We start from the raw sequence: 19458 nt of genomic DNA, 5'->3' as shown, positions 1-19458 counted from the left end.
TAATGCTTAAGCCCTGTGCTGAAAACTGTCAATCACCCTCGTCCTCAACACCCCCATCCCCCCCACCACCACACACACACACCTCCAGACAAGGCCTGCCAGCCTCTAGGAGCTCCTGTAGTTGAGCAGATGGCAGCCCAGCTCCACCAAAGACAACATCCACGTCCCAGCTATCCGCCCGCTGCTGCAGAATCACCACCGTGTCCATCATAGCCACAAATGTCTAGATGAAGATCTTCAGCTCGCCTTGCCTCACACATGCACACACTCAGGCACGCATGCATGCATGCACACACTCAGGCACGCATGCACACACACAGGCATGCGCGCACTCATGCATGCATGCACGCACACAGGCATGCATACACACGTGCACGCACAGACACACACACACACACACACACACACACACACACACACACACACACACACACACACACACACACACACACACACACACACACACACACACACACACACACACACACACACACACACACACACACACACACTGACACGATGATATAGTTATTGTTAGGAGAGAATAAGGCAAAGCTAAATGTCTCTTTAGTGAGATGAATGAAACGGAGAGGTATTTTTCCTGAGCATCTGTTGTGCTGTTTGCTTATTTGTGGAAATTGAAATCTGCACAAAGACGGCGTTTGCCAAAAGAGTGTGACTGAGATGTTTGAGCAGTCCAGCATTACAGCCGAAGAACACTCTGTCTTCGGTAATTATTCATAAGCCGAGGATGGATACTCTGAGCATTGTTATTTTTTAGTCTTTGAAGAAAAGCTTCATCCCAGTGGTGAAAAACTGATATGTTTTTTTTTTCAACACTCCTTTTTTTAGTTGCTGTTTGATCTTTGTGGAATTCGAAATTTATCTGAGGTAGACTATACCAAACACACACACACAAAAAGCCTGCACTCCGCCTGCAGATAGTTCGCGTAAATCGATAGCCCCAACCATCGTGACCTCTCCTTAACCTTGTCTCAGAGCTGCACTGGCTCCCATCCTCAGGGGAACAGATCACTTGGGGAAGAACTCCGGCTATACCCCGCTCCCCATCCCAGTGCCCAAGCTCCCACATCCCCCAAAATCCTCCAGAGTCTGACTTGCCTGTTTTCTATCCTATTACCTGCCCTCTGCTCCCACCAGGACCCAGTGTTTAGCCCACCTCACAGACGTCTAGTGCACTGCCCAATAACACTGCATCTGTGTGAAAACTACTATGATCCCCCCTCTGTGTTCTATAGCTCTCTCTTGCCCGGTCTCTCACACACGCGCATGCACACATGCACACACATGCACGCACTCAAGCATGCGCACACACGCATGCACACACACACACACACACGTACACACGTACACACGCACACATGTACACACACACGCACACACACACACACACACACACGCACACGCACACGCACACACACACACACACACACACACACACACACACACACACACACACACACACACACACACACAGAGAATCCCTCAATACAATATCTCATGGTTGCATGACCCTCTTGCCTGCCCTTTCATGCTAAATTGATCGTACTGCGTTATGCACCATCTCTCTGCAGGGTGTACATAGAGGTCTGTGGGGTTTTGACTGTTACACTTCGCTGAGGAATGGCTTGCTTGCTCTTTGAAACCACCTGTGCTGCCTGGGGTTTGTCCATGTGATATTGTGCAATATAAACAGGGCAGTCATGGGTAAGGGGTTATGCGTCAGACTTGGAGCCCAAAGGTTGCCAGTTCGACTCCCAACCTGCCAGGTTGGTTGGGGGAGTAATCAACCAGTGCTCTCCCCCATCCTCCTCCATGACAGAGGTACCCTGAGCATGGTACCATTCCGCCACACTGCTCCCTTGGGGCACCATTGGGGGCTGCCCCCTTGCACGGGTGAGGCACAAATGCAATTTCGTTGTGTTCAGTGCTGAGTGAGTACTGTGTCACAATGACAGTGGGAGTTGGAGTTTCCCAGTTGGGCTTTCACTTCACTTTCACTAAACACATTTTGATTGATTGATTTGTTTGAATGACCATTTCTCCTAACCTAACTGTCACCAGATGAATTCGTTCCAATTTGCTCCACAAGCAAGTTTGGGATTGGGATACTGTGCGGACTAATCTGAAGTACCACCAGACCCTCGTACGAGCACACGCAGCTGAGTGGAAATATGCAAGGGTCTGGAGAGAGTCAGGATACATTTCCCCCTACATGGTGTCTCCTGAAAAGTCATAGTTTGTGGAGTCCATGCACAGATGTTCATATTCAGATGTTACAGTGGACCATAGTTCAGCTGTACAATAGGAGACATCTATTAACAAATTGCTACTGTATGTGGTGAAGAGGTAGTAGAGAAACAGCTCACACACTTAGTATTTCCCACACGTGAATTCATAGGTGTCTTTGCCCTGTTACAATATTACGAATCACTGAATGAAACAATTTTGGAAACATTATTTTAAACCCCGAACAAGCTGCTTACCGTAATGTTGTTTTGCCAAGACCCAAATGCACAAAACCCACAAGGACGAGGTGGTTGTTCAGTGTTCAGGGAGTGAATTTGCGTAACTTTTCCGAGGTCTTGTTTGTTTGAAGATGCATTTGCCTGTGCCTCCCTCTTGATGGGCCTCTTGAGGCCTCTTCAAATGTGGCATTTTCTTAAGTTGAAAGCAGACAAACAAGATTAAAGGCTGCCTCTCCACAAGGAGGACCATCACACAACACGGCGGAGGAGAGGAGAGGAGAGGAGAGCTGCTGCAGACACCTTTTTTTTGGTCTCCGTTTGGTTTACAAAGACACATAGATGGTGCCGGTTGAATAGATGTGCTTTCCCTCTAATTATTCTGCGGAACAGATCCTAATTTCTGGGTCACTGCATTCACATAATTCTCTCCCTTTTCTTATCACATAAAGCCGGGCGGCTCTTATTAGGCCCATTAAAGTCGTTTGCTCATTAAAATGGTTACATAATGTAAAGTGCAGGGCCGTGTCATGTTCCGGTGAATGTGGACATTCGGTACAGCTCTTTTTAAAAAAAAGCCTTTTGTTTCCCAGTGAAACCAGAGCAAAAGTCAAAGAGACGTCGAGACTGTGTAGCGCAACCTTGTAGGGATATGGAATAATTTATACATTGTCGGTGGGCAACCTGGCAGCCTCCTTTTGCCGGAAGCGAGGTTCATGCCACTGACAGACAGGAGAGGAGTTCTCTGCCGTGTAACATGGAGGGGAATTAATCACGAAACATGCGGCGGAAATCAATGGGCTGCCATGCTCTGTCATGAGGCGTCGGGGCACACACCAGGTGAAGCACACTCGCAGCATGTTTAGATTGGCCCTGACCTTCACAAAGACTTTGCCATAAGTGCAGATTCTCGCCGCGGTGAGGTCTTTGCATGCTGAATAATCTATGAATGCGCTCACAGGGCATTTACTCCCGGATCTTTGTGCTTTGAAGAAGGTGGATCTGTTTTTTTTTCTTCTGAAAGTCTAAAGTTCAAAGTCTTGCTCAGTCTAAGTCTTCTCATTTGTAAAAGTGTTCAAGTTCTAAGTTGGGCTCTGATAAAGGTCTTTTCTTTTTTCTGCACGGAAAAAAGAAAAGAAACAAAAAACTAAAAGAGAACAATGCCAAAAAGTTAGAAAAATGGCAATGCATAATCTAATGATGCAGATTCAATTTGAATATTTTGAAACTGCCATGCTGCACTCTGTGCTCATTGTTAGCGCATTGTGTTAAAACTCTTTTTTTCCGCCCATCCGTCATTCCATTGCTCTGAGGCCCAAATCAATACAGACTGAATGAAACTGCCCAGTCTGTCAGTGTCCTGTCACAGCTCTAAATCAACCGAGAGGAGGGGAAATCCCTCAAGGCTCGCGGAGGGAAAAAAATCTCCCCAATCTGTGGCACCGCGACACAGCCAGTGGCAGCGGAGGCTAAGTTGGGTTGGACGCAGAGGAGAGGGGAAACAGCCTGTCACGCCCTGTCAGAGAGTTTGACTCTGGGTGGGCCAGAGAGCAAAAGGGGGGCCAGGCCAAAGTGACAGACGTCCTGGACACATCTCCCTGCCCTTGCTCCCAGGCCTACTCCACTGGGCTCAGGACCACACAGGGGATGGCGTCACTCCACAGTATACAAGATACGATATAGGAGACAGGCAGCCTACAGACAAACAAATGACCTACCAGTGAAATCATGGGATCAACCAAATGTGCTGTCAATTCCTCTGGCTGGCTGAGAGCAGAGGGTGCTACTAGAAATTGTGTGTCCCCACTTCAATCATATCTGTCCAATCATATCGTAGTCTTCTGTGGACCCCTATGCAAATTTTGGTCCTTGAAATGTCCTGATCTCTTACCCTTAGCCAGCACTACAGTCTGAGACTTTAGCCAGCACTCCAGTCTGAGAGTTTTGATGGTTCATAACGGAAGAAAAGGGCAGGTGGGAGTATGGATTTGTTTACAGGTAAGCCAGCGTCCATACATTTGCAGGTGTAGGCAGTAGATTTGTGTATGGGGTAGGCGGTTATAAGACACATCAAAGCCATACGGAAGTGCATTTGGCAGAGTGGGGGAGCAAACAAACGAAACAAACAAAAAAGCAGGCAGCAGCAAGCAGACCATTTCATGGTCCAGTTTCACACACTGCATGCACGTCTGCAAGCATCTCACGATCAAAGCTTACACCACAGCTGCTCTGATTGTTCTGTGGTGTCTGTATATAGCATACTCCTGTTTTTTTTCTGTCCACTGTCCATGTGTTGTGCGTTTCCTGGGACCCACATGTTCTATACAGTGCCTGGGGTGAATTTCTCGAAAGCGTAGTTGTTAGCCAGTTAGCAACTTTGGTAGTTGCCAATGGGAAATTGCACTGCAAACAACGAAGTAGCTAGCGCAGTTAGCAACTATGGTTTTGAGAAATGTACCCCTGGTTTGCCTGGCGTTCAGCAGTTGGAGCTGCCATCTGCTGAATTACCGCTGGAAAGCGAGATAAGCTCCTCCAAAACGGAGAGAGAGATGGCGGGAGCCGACAGCGACGCGGGGAGATTAGGAACACCCATCCTCCGAGCCGGCCGGAGCTTTTCATTTCTCAGAGCCTGCACGGTCCACTCCGGAGTCCCTCTCTCCCTTCAGCAATTTCACGTTCGTTTGCGAGTTCCGTGGCCTCCGCCGATTACTGTCGTCTGGGGTTGCCTGTTATCTTTTTTTTGTTTGTTTTGGACAGAGGGTGGTAGGGAAGTCGGTACAGTGTGGCGGGAGGATTCTCCTTGCCACTTTAATTATACAGCGTGAGTGTCTGTAATGGGGAAACACTGGATTTGGGTTTTATTTTAATATACAGGACAAACATTATTAGCTCTTAGCCTGCATAAAGTCAGAACAAGCTGAATGTTGAGGTCTTCCTTTAATTTACTTTTTCTTTCTTTGTGAGATGGTGCGGTTTTACTGACTTGACGATTGAAGGGTAAAGTTATCTGGGTAAGAAGTGACAAAATACAGCATTATCTTGAATCACTGTCCACAAAATGATGTGTGATGCCACTCTGAAAGCAGTGTGGCTATTGATCATATGAGCAGGTATCAGGTCTGCTGAGGGGCCGTGTAGCAACAATAGTACATTTTCAGTTACAATCATGATTTTTGCCTTATCAGGACGAAAGACTTTCTCAGAGGGTCCGTTAATACGCAAGTTTAGATTAGTCATATTAGTATCCACCTGCTTGACATTAAATCTGTGGATATTGTTAGCTTTTCCAACTAATTAATTTAAAAAATTGCACCTGGTGAGCCAGACAGACAACAGTCCACACAATGATTGCTGGAGTATTTCCTCATCTAAAAGGCGTGGGTCCAGGTGGCCTCTTTCTCTCTCTCTCTCTCTCTCTCTCTCTCTCTCTCTCTCTCTCTCTCTCTCTCTCTCTCTCTCTCTCTCTCATCCGGGTGTGGCCTTATTATTATTCTCCACACTGACACCTGCTGGACGTCCGCAGCTGGCGCGCTGACCCGGGGCCACCTGCCAGCCGGGGGTCAGCCAGAGTCTCTCCTCCGCCCACGGGCAACCTTGGGCTTCCCCCCACACTCTGCTCTCCCTCTGACTTGACTTTGTGCTGCTGCATGTGTACATGAAACAGGTCTGGCTACCTTTGATAGCAATATCTGCAACTGACGTAATTACCTAAAGTTTGCCTCCTTTTTCCTAAAGACAAAGCAGCGTTTTAATTGAGTCCTGGCTTGAAGATAAGCGTCAGAGAGAATGGGATGGAATTATGGGCATTGATACATCAAACGGCACTTCAAAGAGACCTGACAGGCTTGAAGATGAAGCCCCGTCGCCGATGATTATCGCACAGATGTGTCTTTATTTCAAATGTCACTCGCTCATTTAACCGCCTCCGTGGATGACCTCTTTATGCTTTTAGAAATGCATTTGCAGTCTCTCCAGTGATGTTTAATGATAGATTTGAGTTTCTACGACTTCATGGTTGCAGTCTTGAGGTGAAGGTAGATTTGCTCAAGAAAACAAAGGGGAAGGAAGAAAACTAAAAACTCCCATTAGAGATGATTTTCAATGTGCTCCTCTGTCAAAGCAACAACATTGTTGAATGCAATTTATATTGGTGCAGTACTTATGGTAACTACACGCAGGTACAATTTCAGATGCCCACAGAAAAACACACACAAAGAGGTGCACGGACACTTGCATGCATACAAGACAGACAGACAAACAGACAGTCTCTCTCTCTCTCTCTCTCTCTCTCTCTCTCTCTCTCTCTCTCTCTCTCTCTCTCTCTCTCTCTCTCTCTCTCTCTCTCTCTCTCTCTCTCTCTCTCTCTCTCTCTCTCTCTCTCTCACACACACACACACACACACACACACACACTGTTATTATACAATCAACATGACACCTGTCCCTTGATCCTGGGGTAATTCCGTAAGTATGATAAAGCCACCATGACTAGATCACATGTCCGTAAAATATTAGTTCTACAGTATGTGATGCTATGCAGTACTGCATGTGATCTCTTCTATATTATTCTTCATACAAGCTTACAGAAACCCATATGTTACACATTGGGTGTTATAAAACCTGTGCGATTCCACTTCCCGGCAGGCAGCCCGACACTGTGTTACCATGTGATAAATGTGTTCTTGCCCTTCCCTTCACATGCCATTTAAGAGGTGTCCAAAGGTGCTCAGAGAGTTGGCTCCGAAAGAGCAAACGCTTTCACCAAAGTTCACGAGCCGGGTGTGTGTCTGAAGCCCTCATCTCTCCTCTTTTCTCAGACCATCACAACAATCATGTCCCTGGAGAGACCTGTCGGATGAGACTGCCCTGTCAGAGGACAAGGTCGAGAGGAGCAACACAAGCGCCAACTGTCAAGAGGGGGAATAACACACTGCCAGCAGACAGCAGCTTTATAGGAGCCGAGGCCAGCTGTGTTCACACACACACACACACACACACACACACACACACACACACACACACACACACACACACACACACACACACACACACACACACACACACACACACACACACACACACACACACACACACACACACACACACACACACACACACACACACACAGCTGAGGCAGCTCGTAGTATAGCAGCAGCACCACTGTCAAGTTTTCAGAATGGGCAGCCAGACACTAGTATGGAAGTGCAGGGAGTTTTGACATAGGCTTGGGGAGACACTCAGCATGCTTGCCCTTTTTGCCACCTTTTAAGACATCATTCACAGAAATGTATAGCCCACAACACATTAAGCTGCATGGGCAACCTTTAGCGTATGGAAAAAACTTTGTAGGCTATATGCAGACTATATACGTAGCCTAACTGCGATACAGACGATAAACTTTATTCATGCAAAATGCCTGAAGATTAATTGCGTTGGAAAACCAATTGGGCTACATGAAGTTTGCATTGCCCAATCTTTGGCTCAATGTCTGGATAGTGTTTCCTATACACAGGTAAAAGTTAGCTGAGAACAAAAAGCTAATACAGCATAAATAAGCACAAAACTGGCATAAGCTACCAGTATCAAACTGTTAGTTGGTTGTGTTAAATCACTGATGGGTCCTGACACAGTGCACATCAGCGTAATTATTTAGAGGCAAATGAGAGACTTGAAACCTCAATTTCCTTATTTTGTTCCAGTTTAAGTGGATCATTAAGTAAATCACCAAACAAAATCCAATCACGATGAGAGACTAAACTTCTGAGGGGTGCGATTGTGATATTGGACTATCAACACAAATAGATTCCAGACAGAGAAAAACGTGATAGAACTTGATTAAGTCATAAAACAGCTTTATGAAAATTTGTTTTACAAATCTGATCTAATCTAATCTAATTAGTGGTTAATTTTTAATTAGCAATGTTACAGATAATCAGGTCTAATGAAATGTTTTGTCATTACTCAGAAATGTGTGGCAATAATCGTGATAACAAGTCAAGTCAGTTATGGCATCTGTTTTTAGCAGTTTATAATGCTGTCTAGTAACTGTATAATTAAACATTTAAACCATTTGTGTGCATGCTCGGAGTTGGATGTGATGATATGAATCCCTACTGAGATGGTAGTTCTGCTAACTCGTCATGAGACTTTGGGGAAGACAACTGTTGCTCATTCTGCATGATGGGGCTCTACCAATTACATTAAAGCCTGTATTGATCTGGGTTGGCATGGGAGTGATCCTCCATGTTTAATAGCATTGTCTGTATATTGGCTGCAGGTGCAGAGGAAATGTGCCTGCATTGCAACTACATTTGGGAGCGCCACTGGCCTCATTCACACCCCCTACTGTAAGTCCGGTCACAAAAAATATTTCACAACCAACAAATGAGTTACTCAAATCCCTCAAATTCGTTTTGCTTGTTGTTTTTATTTATAGGTATCCATACTAAATAGGCCTACACTGTGACACAAATGAAACAACAGTAATGAGCAGATCATTTGATCAGTAATGACCACATCATAGACTAAACCAGTGTTCGATTTTTTTCAGGTCGGCCTATGTATCTAACCCTTCAGGAAAGGGAGAAAAGTGTAAAATGTCTATTATGTGGAAATAGTCATTCAAAGAGTAACCTTGTCTAGGGCTGGGCGATATGGGAAAAAAACTATATCACTATATGGATTACTTTATAGCACGATAACGATATATATCACGATATAGCACAATTACATACGCTTTCAGTTATTCTCTTTATTTGCTCTTTATTTTTTCATGTCGCCAAACAACCTTTCTTTAAAATGGATCTTTTTATTCTTATTTTTACAGTTACATGAACTTATAGTGTGTATTGTGACAACATGAAATGTAATTAAATGGCATTCAATTGTATAAAATTGATAAAAATTAATATCACGATATAAACGATAAAGGAGAAAAGTCACGATATACACTTTTATATCACGATAACGATATATATCGTCATATTGCCCGCACTAACCTTGTCTTTTAAAGAACTGCGATGCTGTTTCAGCTCAACAGCTAGAAGTAGGCTACAGATATAATGTTGATGTTGATCAGGCGCTGATCTGGCCAACTGAGAGTCAGTACTACTGCATCAGTTTTAATAGTTTAATGGAGTTCATATCTCACAGAGTAAATGTCATATCAGTTTGTTTTGTTAAATTGTTAGCACGTAACTCGAAATACCTCATCTTTAAAATTTCATGAATGGCTGCCCTCTGTTGAACGATCAACAGTGTCCGTTTTGTCTCTTGTTCATCAACATTTCTCTAGGAGTTCATGTAAATTACTGTACATTGTACACAGTACACACACAAGAGCCTCTTTCACACTTACAATATCCCTTCTCTGGGCTCGTTGGAGCTGCCTACTCATTCACAGTGCAGAGCACAAACAGAGCTTTGATGTAGAAGGTCGGTGGTTGGGTTTGGGATTTTTTTTGTTCCCCTGGCCTCCCTCTCTGCTCCTCTTCTATTCTTCTTTAAGACGGTGAATTTAAGGGCAAGACCGATCTTTAGACTGACGTTGGCTGGTCTTCAATCAAGACAAGAGACAAACCCATGAGAACAAGCGCTGAACAAGTAAGAAAACAAGTAAGAAAAGAATCACGAACAAAAAAACGTGAAGTACCATGTATCCAAATGTATTGACTATACAGTGTACACCATGAATGGCGATACATAAAAAATGTAGGCCTACAATACATTTCTGACAGTCCTATGCCGATTTGCATTGTCAAACAACTGTTGCCAGTTATCACAAGGTTTTGGCACCCACACACATCTGTTTGTGTCTTGAGATATGTCTGGGTTTGACCCAATCAGGGTAACCCATTCCACTCCTATGTTGCCATTCCAGTGGAGCCATGTCATGTTTTAAGGAGGTATTGAAGTCGATGAGGAGAGGCGATTTTCCCCCTCCAAACAACCAGTTGGCTGCCACTGAATTCTTTTATGTTCCCCATAAATAGGGCTCATTCTGGTCAACAGCCTCTGTATGGCAGCCACCGTTTGACATTGGTGCCTTGTTTGCAGGGCACGATTTCTTACAATGGCTTTTAAAATGAAACTTTGCCCAAAGCGAAGACCTGAGGGACCTTTAATGTGTTAGTCAAGTTTTCAAAAAATTGCTGGGTATGACCCCGGTAAACTTTGGGTAAAGGCATCTGAGAACTCGGAACGGGGTGCAATTATAATTTCTGGGGGGGGAAACAAGAAAAACAAAATCCAATATGGCCCCTTCACAAAACAACATCAAATCTAAAACAGCACCAGCCCCAAATTCACATCCCCCATATCTTGCCACTACATCTTGCCTTGAATTTGCCCCTCAAGTAATATAGACTAAGGCAAAGTTTCCAGCGTTTTTACCAAAGTCGTCGTCGGTCTCTCCATCGCTGTCTGACTCAGCCCTTCAGTAGCCTTTAACACTGTACTGTGCTTCGCTAGTAAGAAAGAGAGAGGCAGCCCCCACCATTAATCATCCTGACATGTCTTTTGTTGTCAGTTAGCAGCTGTGAGTGGGGGAACATTACTCTTCTGTGCTGGCCCACAGCAGCTCCTCTTTTCAACAGGAATCACAAGCCGAGCCTCCAAACTTTCCCTTTGCTTATCAGACGCTAATTTGGCCCCTCACTCAGAAGCTACGGTGAAAAGGGGCTCCAGTGTGTTTTGCGCTTGTGGTGGTTGTGGTCGTTTGTTGTGTGTGTGTCGCTGTGTCGTTGTGTGTGTGTGTGTGTGTGTGTGTGTATGAGATAGAGAGAGAGAGAGAGAGAGAGAGAGAGAGAGAGAGAGAGAGAGAGAGAGAGAGAGAGAGAGAGAGAGAGAGAGAGTGAGCGAGCGAGAGAGAGAGAGCAAGAGAGAGAGAGAGTTTCCCCCAGTTTGGAAGTTGATTTCGCAATATTAGAAATAGCCTTTGGCAACCTCTGTGTATTCGTCCATGTTTTTGAAAAGACTGATTAAATGCAATGGGGTGCTTGCAGGGATTGGAAATGGACCTCTTCATGTCCAGCTATGTTTTGATGAAATCTTCAAGTTAACCACTTATACAATCATTAAGAAAGTTTGGGTATTGAATAATTTAGTTTTTTATTTTATTTTGTGTGCTTTACAAATAAAAGTTCATTTATTTCTAGTGGCATGTTTATAACTTTTATGGAACTGCTACACTTCCTTGCTATTCTTCCTCTGACCATCCAGTTCATGGTTCTATAATTCAAAACATGTAGGCCTATTTATTAATAAATTAATTCATTCATTAATGGGTTGATTGTTAATATATATGCTTTCATCTCATATTTTTTCGTTTAGCTTATATGTAAAAAAGCAGTAATTCATTCATCATGTTCAATAGCAGCGTCCCTGCACATACTTTTCTTTCCTGAGTCCTCAGCTGTGTGGTTTCGGCAAGCACCAAAGTTAAGGAGAAGGAAAGTAATGTAAGGTCGGTCTCTCAGACAGCAGTCACAAGTCGCTGCCATTCAGAAACCTGTGTGTGAGTCATGAGAGGTAAGGTGTCATTATGAAAGAAACTAATTTCTTCTGCAGTTGAATCATTGCGTCTGCTGGTTTAAGTAAATAGGCCAAGTGGATGCTATGCTAATTCAAGCCTGCTAAGGACCACATTGTCGCCTACGTTAGCTTTCAAATTAAATTACACCGCAAAACTTTATACATGACTAGAATACAAGCCAGAAATTGAGAGCATGTCAGATCAAGAGAAAGTACATGAAGAGATTTGAGTCAGAGTTCATTTTAGGAATCTGTGTCTATGTTGGATAATAAATATAAATTCATAAACCAAAATGACTTAAGACTCTTAACACCATCTCCTTTCTTGTGCTTGGCCTACACTGTATTTACAGTATGTTATAGGCTACTTACCACTATGTAGTTTTAATCGGCTACATTGGCTACTTATTTTACAGTATGTTATGTACTTAACACTTGGTTTAATATTAACAACCCTGTTGAAGCTGGTGAAAGATACTGCATGAGGCAATGTTGAAAGCCGCCACATGCAGCAGAAATGGCACTTCCCTGAAACAACCTGATTTGCATTTTTGGATGACATATGCCATCCCTGTGACAAGTCCGTTGACAGCCCACTCTCACTAGCTTTGGGTGACTGAGTGTTGTTTTGGCTTGACTGGCAGCGGTGTCTGAAGGGTAACGCTATTCACTTTCTTTCCCTTGTTATGTTTGTAAGGGTTTTTTGTGGCTAAATTTAAATGCAGCAGAATAACACTTACACGTAAATGTGTGACGTCAAAACACTGTGAAATTGATCGTGAAATAGTTTTCTCAACAAAAAATGGGCCCATAACCACAGTTCACACCCCAAACCGATAATAAGGCCTTCACGGCGGTCTACAGAATATACTGATGCAAAGTTGGACTGAAGTACACAATTTTATAGTGAATACATGTTCTCTGTATGCCCCAAAAAAGCATTAATTGCTTGCAAATAGGATTTGGCATCCAGTCTTATTTTCCCTTAAGGATAATTCTCTGCTGAAAAAGGAAAGAATTATTATATTTTTTTGCCAATATGGATTGAATGGAGGAATAAATAAGTACGCGTTAATACACATAAATAAAAAAGAACAGTGCTGTTATGCAGGCAGACACAGATTAGTCTGGGTGAAGCGAAGAGTGCGGCATTAGCGAAGCACATAAGCGGAGCGTAGCGGGGGTTGAGCGAGGGGGCCGTGACGCGATTGCAAGCTTGTGGATGCGGGCGGCTTTGAGAGAGCGTTTTCGGTGAACTCCAGCTCAACCCAGCCTCCCACCACGAGCTCCGTCGGCTCCCTTACAGGGGCGCTTTTGAAAGTGACAAAAAATCTGTGCTGCCTGGTGACAGTCTTTACCCCCCCAACCACCACACACACACACACACACACACACACACACACACACACACACACACACACACACACACACACACACACACACACACACACACACACACACACACACAGACACTCTCTTGCTCTGCCTCTCCCTCTCTCTTTCACACACACACACACACACACACACACACACACACACACACACACACACACACACACACACACACACACACACACACACACACACACACACACACACACACACACACACACACACCGCCACCTCTCCCTTCCCCTCCCCTCCCACTCCTTCTCTGTGTGTCTCTTCCCACTTCAGCTCCCTATCATACCCTGACTGCTGTCCCAAAATACCTCACTGAGAAGGAGCCAGATTCTGATTTTTTTCAGACCGACAGAGAGCGAGAGAGCGAGAGAGAGACTGAGAGAGATGTCAGAGATGCACAGTTTTGCTGCTGTCAGCTTGCTGAAAATGCCCTAATGAAGCTTCCCTTCCTCCACACTGCTCCTGACACTTGACATGCCAAGCTATCCAGCTACATCACTGTCCGCTGACCTGACTGATCTCAGTGATGACTCACACACGGCGGCCTAGTAATAACGCTATAACGCGACCGACAGTACCGTATGTGGTCCTATTGGAAGAGACAAGGTTTAAGTAAAGCTAGTCAAGGTGACAGTAACTGTCAAGGTGGTTGAATAGGGAGGCTCGGGACGCAAGACGAGCAAGGGGTCATCCTCTATACTGAGACAATGCACTGTGCGAATCCAGCCACTGTTTTTAGATTTCGCACACTAGCTCAATATATAGACACAGACATAACAGGTAGGCTATTATAGAGTGAGTTACATGTAAAGCATATGCCTTCCCCTCACATCAAAATGGAGAAGAGAATCCTGGCAATATTAACATAATTCTAGAATCTCATCACAAGCTATGCCCAAAAAAAAAAAAAAAAAAAAGCAGACACACATGTAAAAATGTTCCTCATAAACACACTCAGCAGCACCTCGGAAGGTGCTTATCATCATTAATCTTCTGGTGTAAACAAGCAGCTTTAAAAAATATATAATTAAATAAATAAAGAAAGGAACAGCGGTAATTATAAAGCTGGTGGCAAAATATTTGCTCAAAGTAGCAGCTCGCACCTCGGAGTGACACTGATGCTCCCTAGACTGGAAATGAGTTCTTAATTGCTCCTGTTTGCCAAAACAAAAACACCATTCCTTCCCTGCCTGCTTAATCACCCTGACCCGGGTATTGATGAGCCCACGGGTTTAAGATACTCTCACGATCCCTCCACTGAGAGGATCATCGGGAGTGCAACAAGGCTGCGTCCAAATCTGCCTGCTCAAAATTCTCTTTAGGCTGCATGAGGGGGTACTTGTCCTCCCCCTCTCCGTCAACGCAGGCCTCACTGATATGGAAGAGGAGAGGGAAAAAATGAAATATGCATTTACATGCACTACAGCCAGAGAGACTATTTTATGACAAGATAATATGCAGATACTGTCTGTCATACAGTTTTGGATCTGCAGACTTTTTAATGTCGTTATGGGGGAAAAGGGTGATTTCGAGATCATCAGTGTTACAGTCTTTCAGAGAACATGGGCAATTACATTGACAAAGGATCCTTTGATTAGTATATCATCTGCACAATGACCAGGGACTTTTTAATGTATCATATATGCACAATGCTAACAGCTCAGAAAACGATTATTGGGGACCAATAAAAGACAGAGTTTGAGGGTACATGCAACCGTCTATTAGCTCTCTAATTCCAAGAGTGGCTAGGGAGTAATATTAACAATAATAATGATAATAATAGCACTTTTCTAGATACTCAAAGACATTTTACAGACCATACAGCATGACCATATAACAGACCATGGTTGAGGATGGTATCCGAGCAAGCTATGAGCAACAAGCAGTAGAACGCATCGAGCAGCAAGACATGAAGCTGGACGGAGATGGCACAAGCTGGATCAACAACACTCCAAACTTCCTGGAGCAGCGATGGAAATGGGGTCAGAAGCAGCAATGGAAAATGTCCCAATCGGTAGTCTTGTGAAAAGCAGCAACAGCTGCGGGCCAGCACCGCGCATGTTTAGCTGGAAGGCCGTCCAGGCTCCTCCACCAGGTAGCCTATCGGTGGCAAGCTGTTCGTCCATCTGAATAAGGTTAAGGAATAACTTAAAGGACCAGTTCAGTCTATTTCAATATGCTGTTGTATTGGTTACGCTACCCTTGACTTGTCAGTACCCGGTGATGCCACATTTTTCGGCTCAGCCCTTTCCGAGATATGAGCAATTCTAATGGGGGCAGCGTTTGTTTACATTTAAAAAAAATGAAACATAGGGCAACTCCAAATATTTTCCCGAAAGGTACTGCTGTTTGCTAGTTGTCTGCTGATGTTTTATAACCTTTTGGATGTTTTTGGGAATAAATAAAAATGTTTTTTTGAAATGTAAACAAAGTGCTTTCCCCATTACAATTACCAGGATCTCGGAAACGGCTGAAGATGTAGTGTGAGCATTACAACTGCATGTTGAAATTGACTGAACTGTCCCTTTAAGTACAGGTTTTATGTTGGATACCACATAACCTATGCATTTTAAAGGGACTTAGTCGGTTAAAACAAATCTGTCCTGGCAGGCTGCTCGAAAGAGTGAGTCACCTCAACGATGCTAGTTAATTGCCCATAGAGAAATATGAATGCTAACACAGATGGTGAAAGCTAATGAGACCTGATAAACAACATATTCATAACCAAAGCCACACAGCTATTTGCTTAGCTTTTTCCCGCCTGATTCTAACCTAATTGAAGACCTCAGTATTACTGTCTAGGATTGTTTTTACTTTTTAATTCTCTACTTTCTGGTTCAACCCCAATTAGCCTTAACTATTTATTCCTGGATTTATTGAGCCAACTATTGGTCATGCACAAATTCCACAAACAGGCTTTGCTGACATTTTTGATCAAACACTCAATTTCAGTGGAAAAGTCTGGGAATAAAGAAGTGTCAAAGTGTGGGACAGAAAATGTAGCAGTAGGGTTTGAAAAAAAAACACATCAGAAGCTATTAGCAACATTACGTTCAACAAGACTCTTGAATAGACTAAGATGTGCATGGTGCATTTTTAAGACCCTCTTAAAATGTTTACAGACGGCTAAGCACTCAGTCATGTGAAGGGCTTTGCCGAGCAGAATCAGGAGTGCATTTACAAACTATACGAGGAAAAAAGAGCTCATTCATCACCTGCTTTAAGTCTGAAAGCCTCTGCACTTTCACGCTATGGGGCATCTCCTTCCTTTCAGGAGATAAGGCAATCTTTCACTATCTCTACTAATCTGAGAGAGAGAGAGAGAGAGAGAGAGAGAGAGAGAGAGAGAGAGAGAGAGAGAGAGAGAGAGAGAGAGAGAGAGAGAGAGAGAGAGAGAGAGAGAGAGATTAGGCAAAGAGTTTATCTACCCTTGATATTATCCTAACTTTGAATTCCTATGCACACACATCCTTTATCAATTGTTTCCTTTTTTGGAGAGATGACAATGAATGAGAAAAAGCCAGCCATCCCTGCAGTTCCCAGAATGGATAATAGCTATTGAGGTATGCTTGAAAAATGAGTCAGTCAAAATGGTCAGTCAAGCATTGTGTGTGCATTTTATCATGACACATTTGGGCCAGCAACTATCAATGCATCCTATGTAGTTGTTTTCGAATTAGAGGCACGTCTTTAAAAAAATAGGCAAAATCATCAGATGGGAATCACAATGGTCATTAGTTTTGTGTCTGTACAGTTATTACATTTTACGTGAGTCTGAAACCAAAAGGAAAGGTCAGACACAGAATATGTCTTAAAAGTCCCAGGCTTGGAATGCTACTGTTTTATCACAACCTTATGTACATCAATACATCATCTACGTACAATGGCAAAATATGCTGTTATATAATAATACTATAATAATATTATATAATGTAAAGGCCTTCTGTGTGCCTCTGAAAGGATCGATCAGTGGTGCAACTACACAGACCACATAACTTCCTTTGTCTTTGAGCTTTAATATTATGATAGGAGTCGGACAGAGTTGAATGAGACAGGAAACAAGTTCAAAAGTGAGAGACGAGAAGTGACTTTACGCCAGATGTGAACCTGAGTGGACATGGGCATCCCCATCCAAACAATGTCCAGCAGCCCAAGCCTTATCCCCCCCCTATAAAATAGCCTGAAAAAGGTGGACAATCAGTGGTGTAGTCTATGTAGAACGCGGGTATACGGAGTATACCCACTTCTAAATTTCAGGGATTTCAGTATACCCACTTTAAATTGATTGATCCATTGTTTTGAATAGCACAAATATATACAGTATACCCACTTCAAAAAAATGCTCAAATATACAGTATACCCACTTCAAAAAAGTAGACTACACTGCTGTGGTCAATCAACTCCTAATTTAACAAAGAAGACATGAAGACACTACTTGTGTGGGAGGTTAGCACGGATTGACGAACTGACTGAAGGGATGGAACCCAATATCAAATAAAACATTGTTGGTATGCTTACAGTCGAACAGCAAAAACTTACAGCAAAACATGCTTACAGCAAAAACAAACATCCCTATTTTTGCAACAACATAAATGCTTTCAGGCTGCTTGTGAGGGCTGTGGAGGACAGGCTTACCCATCCTGTGGTAATGCATCCTTTTCACAAGTGGACTCTCTCACCATAAGAGGAAGTCTAGAATCTCTGGAGCACGATTTACCTTCCACTTACTTAAGCACTTTCATGTGAAGGTAAGCCTTAGCCGCCGAGTCTTTTATGCATGCAATACACAGCGGCCTGTGAAGGCCTTGCATGCACTCAAGAGGAAAATGTTATTTCTTAGATCATATTGACTCCTGAATGTCTTCTCCTAAAACCCTCTCAGGAGAAATATATAACAACATAACAACACATTATGATGTCTACTCCAATTGATGCCTATGATGTCTAGAGGCTAATTCTACAGGGGGTGATCTAAAATAAGACATTACACTACATTTTGTATTGTTACTCCTCAGCTGACAGAAAACTTTGGAGAGGCAGTTGCCCCTGACTGCCGCATGAAAGTAGTTTAAGGCCTCCAAAATGTAATCTGTTCAAAAAAGGTAGCCATATCACTGGGCAGCTACTTCAGGCATTTAGTCCGGATTAGTAACACCAAAATGAATGGGGAACCACGAGTTAAGGAGACTGATTAACTAATGGTCATGAGAATCATATGGTTTAAACCACAGTGAAAAGTTGTCAAGCGTGTTGCTTTTTCTAGTGGCTTATTTTGACACTCTGCAGTACTTACCTATAAAGGCCCAAGAGGAACAGTGGAGCACAAAGCGGCAAGATGATTGGAACAAAAACCCTATGCCCAACGCACTGGTGACATAATAATGAGAATAAAATCTTCGTTCAAAACACAGGAGTCATAATTTTATGTACTTATAACTATACAGTCATGAATCACTGGAATAAGATTAATCTACATTATTTTCCAGATTCCATCAACTATGAACTTTTATGTGGCATTCATGGAAGAAATGATCTGGCCCTCTGTAGAAAATCTCACGTTGCTGTCATCCCTGGGACCCAAGGTTTTTTATATAATAGTCACACATTTCCCTGATAATTGTATGCTTCCACACAACTGATGGAGTAAGCAGGGGCAGTGTCTCCAAAGTTCATAAGTAATGAGTGTTTTCACACTCTCTGTGGCCCTCTCTACACTTGCTTGCAGCATTTCAGAGTAATAGAACGGACCAGAAAGGTTTGCAAAAATCCTCACAATGGGCCCAGCAGGCCCTGAAATTTCCAATCCCACAGATTAAAGAGTTGCTGTCCCGAAATGATTCAGCAACTACAATTAGCACAGCCGCTAATTGCCTTGTCCATCTTTGATCAAGTATCAGCAGCAATCAGTCACATCCAAGCTGATCTACAGCCTTGAGCTTTCTATCGCGTTTGTATAGTGGTCCATATCTGGACCCATAGCATGAATACTTAATTGTTTCCTCTGCATCCAGTAGGATAGCTGTGTGGAGCGGATCAA

This window comes from Engraulis encrasicolus, chromosome 14 (assembly GCF_034702125.1).
Source record: "Engraulis encrasicolus isolate BLACKSEA-1 chromosome 14, IST_EnEncr_1.0, whole genome shotgun sequence".
NCBI classification, from domain to species: Eukaryota; Metazoa; Chordata; class Actinopteri; order Clupeiformes; family Engraulidae; genus Engraulis; species Engraulis encrasicolus.
The sequence above is the reverse complement of the archived record's forward strand: the minus strand, read 5'-3'. Positions refer to the sequence as shown.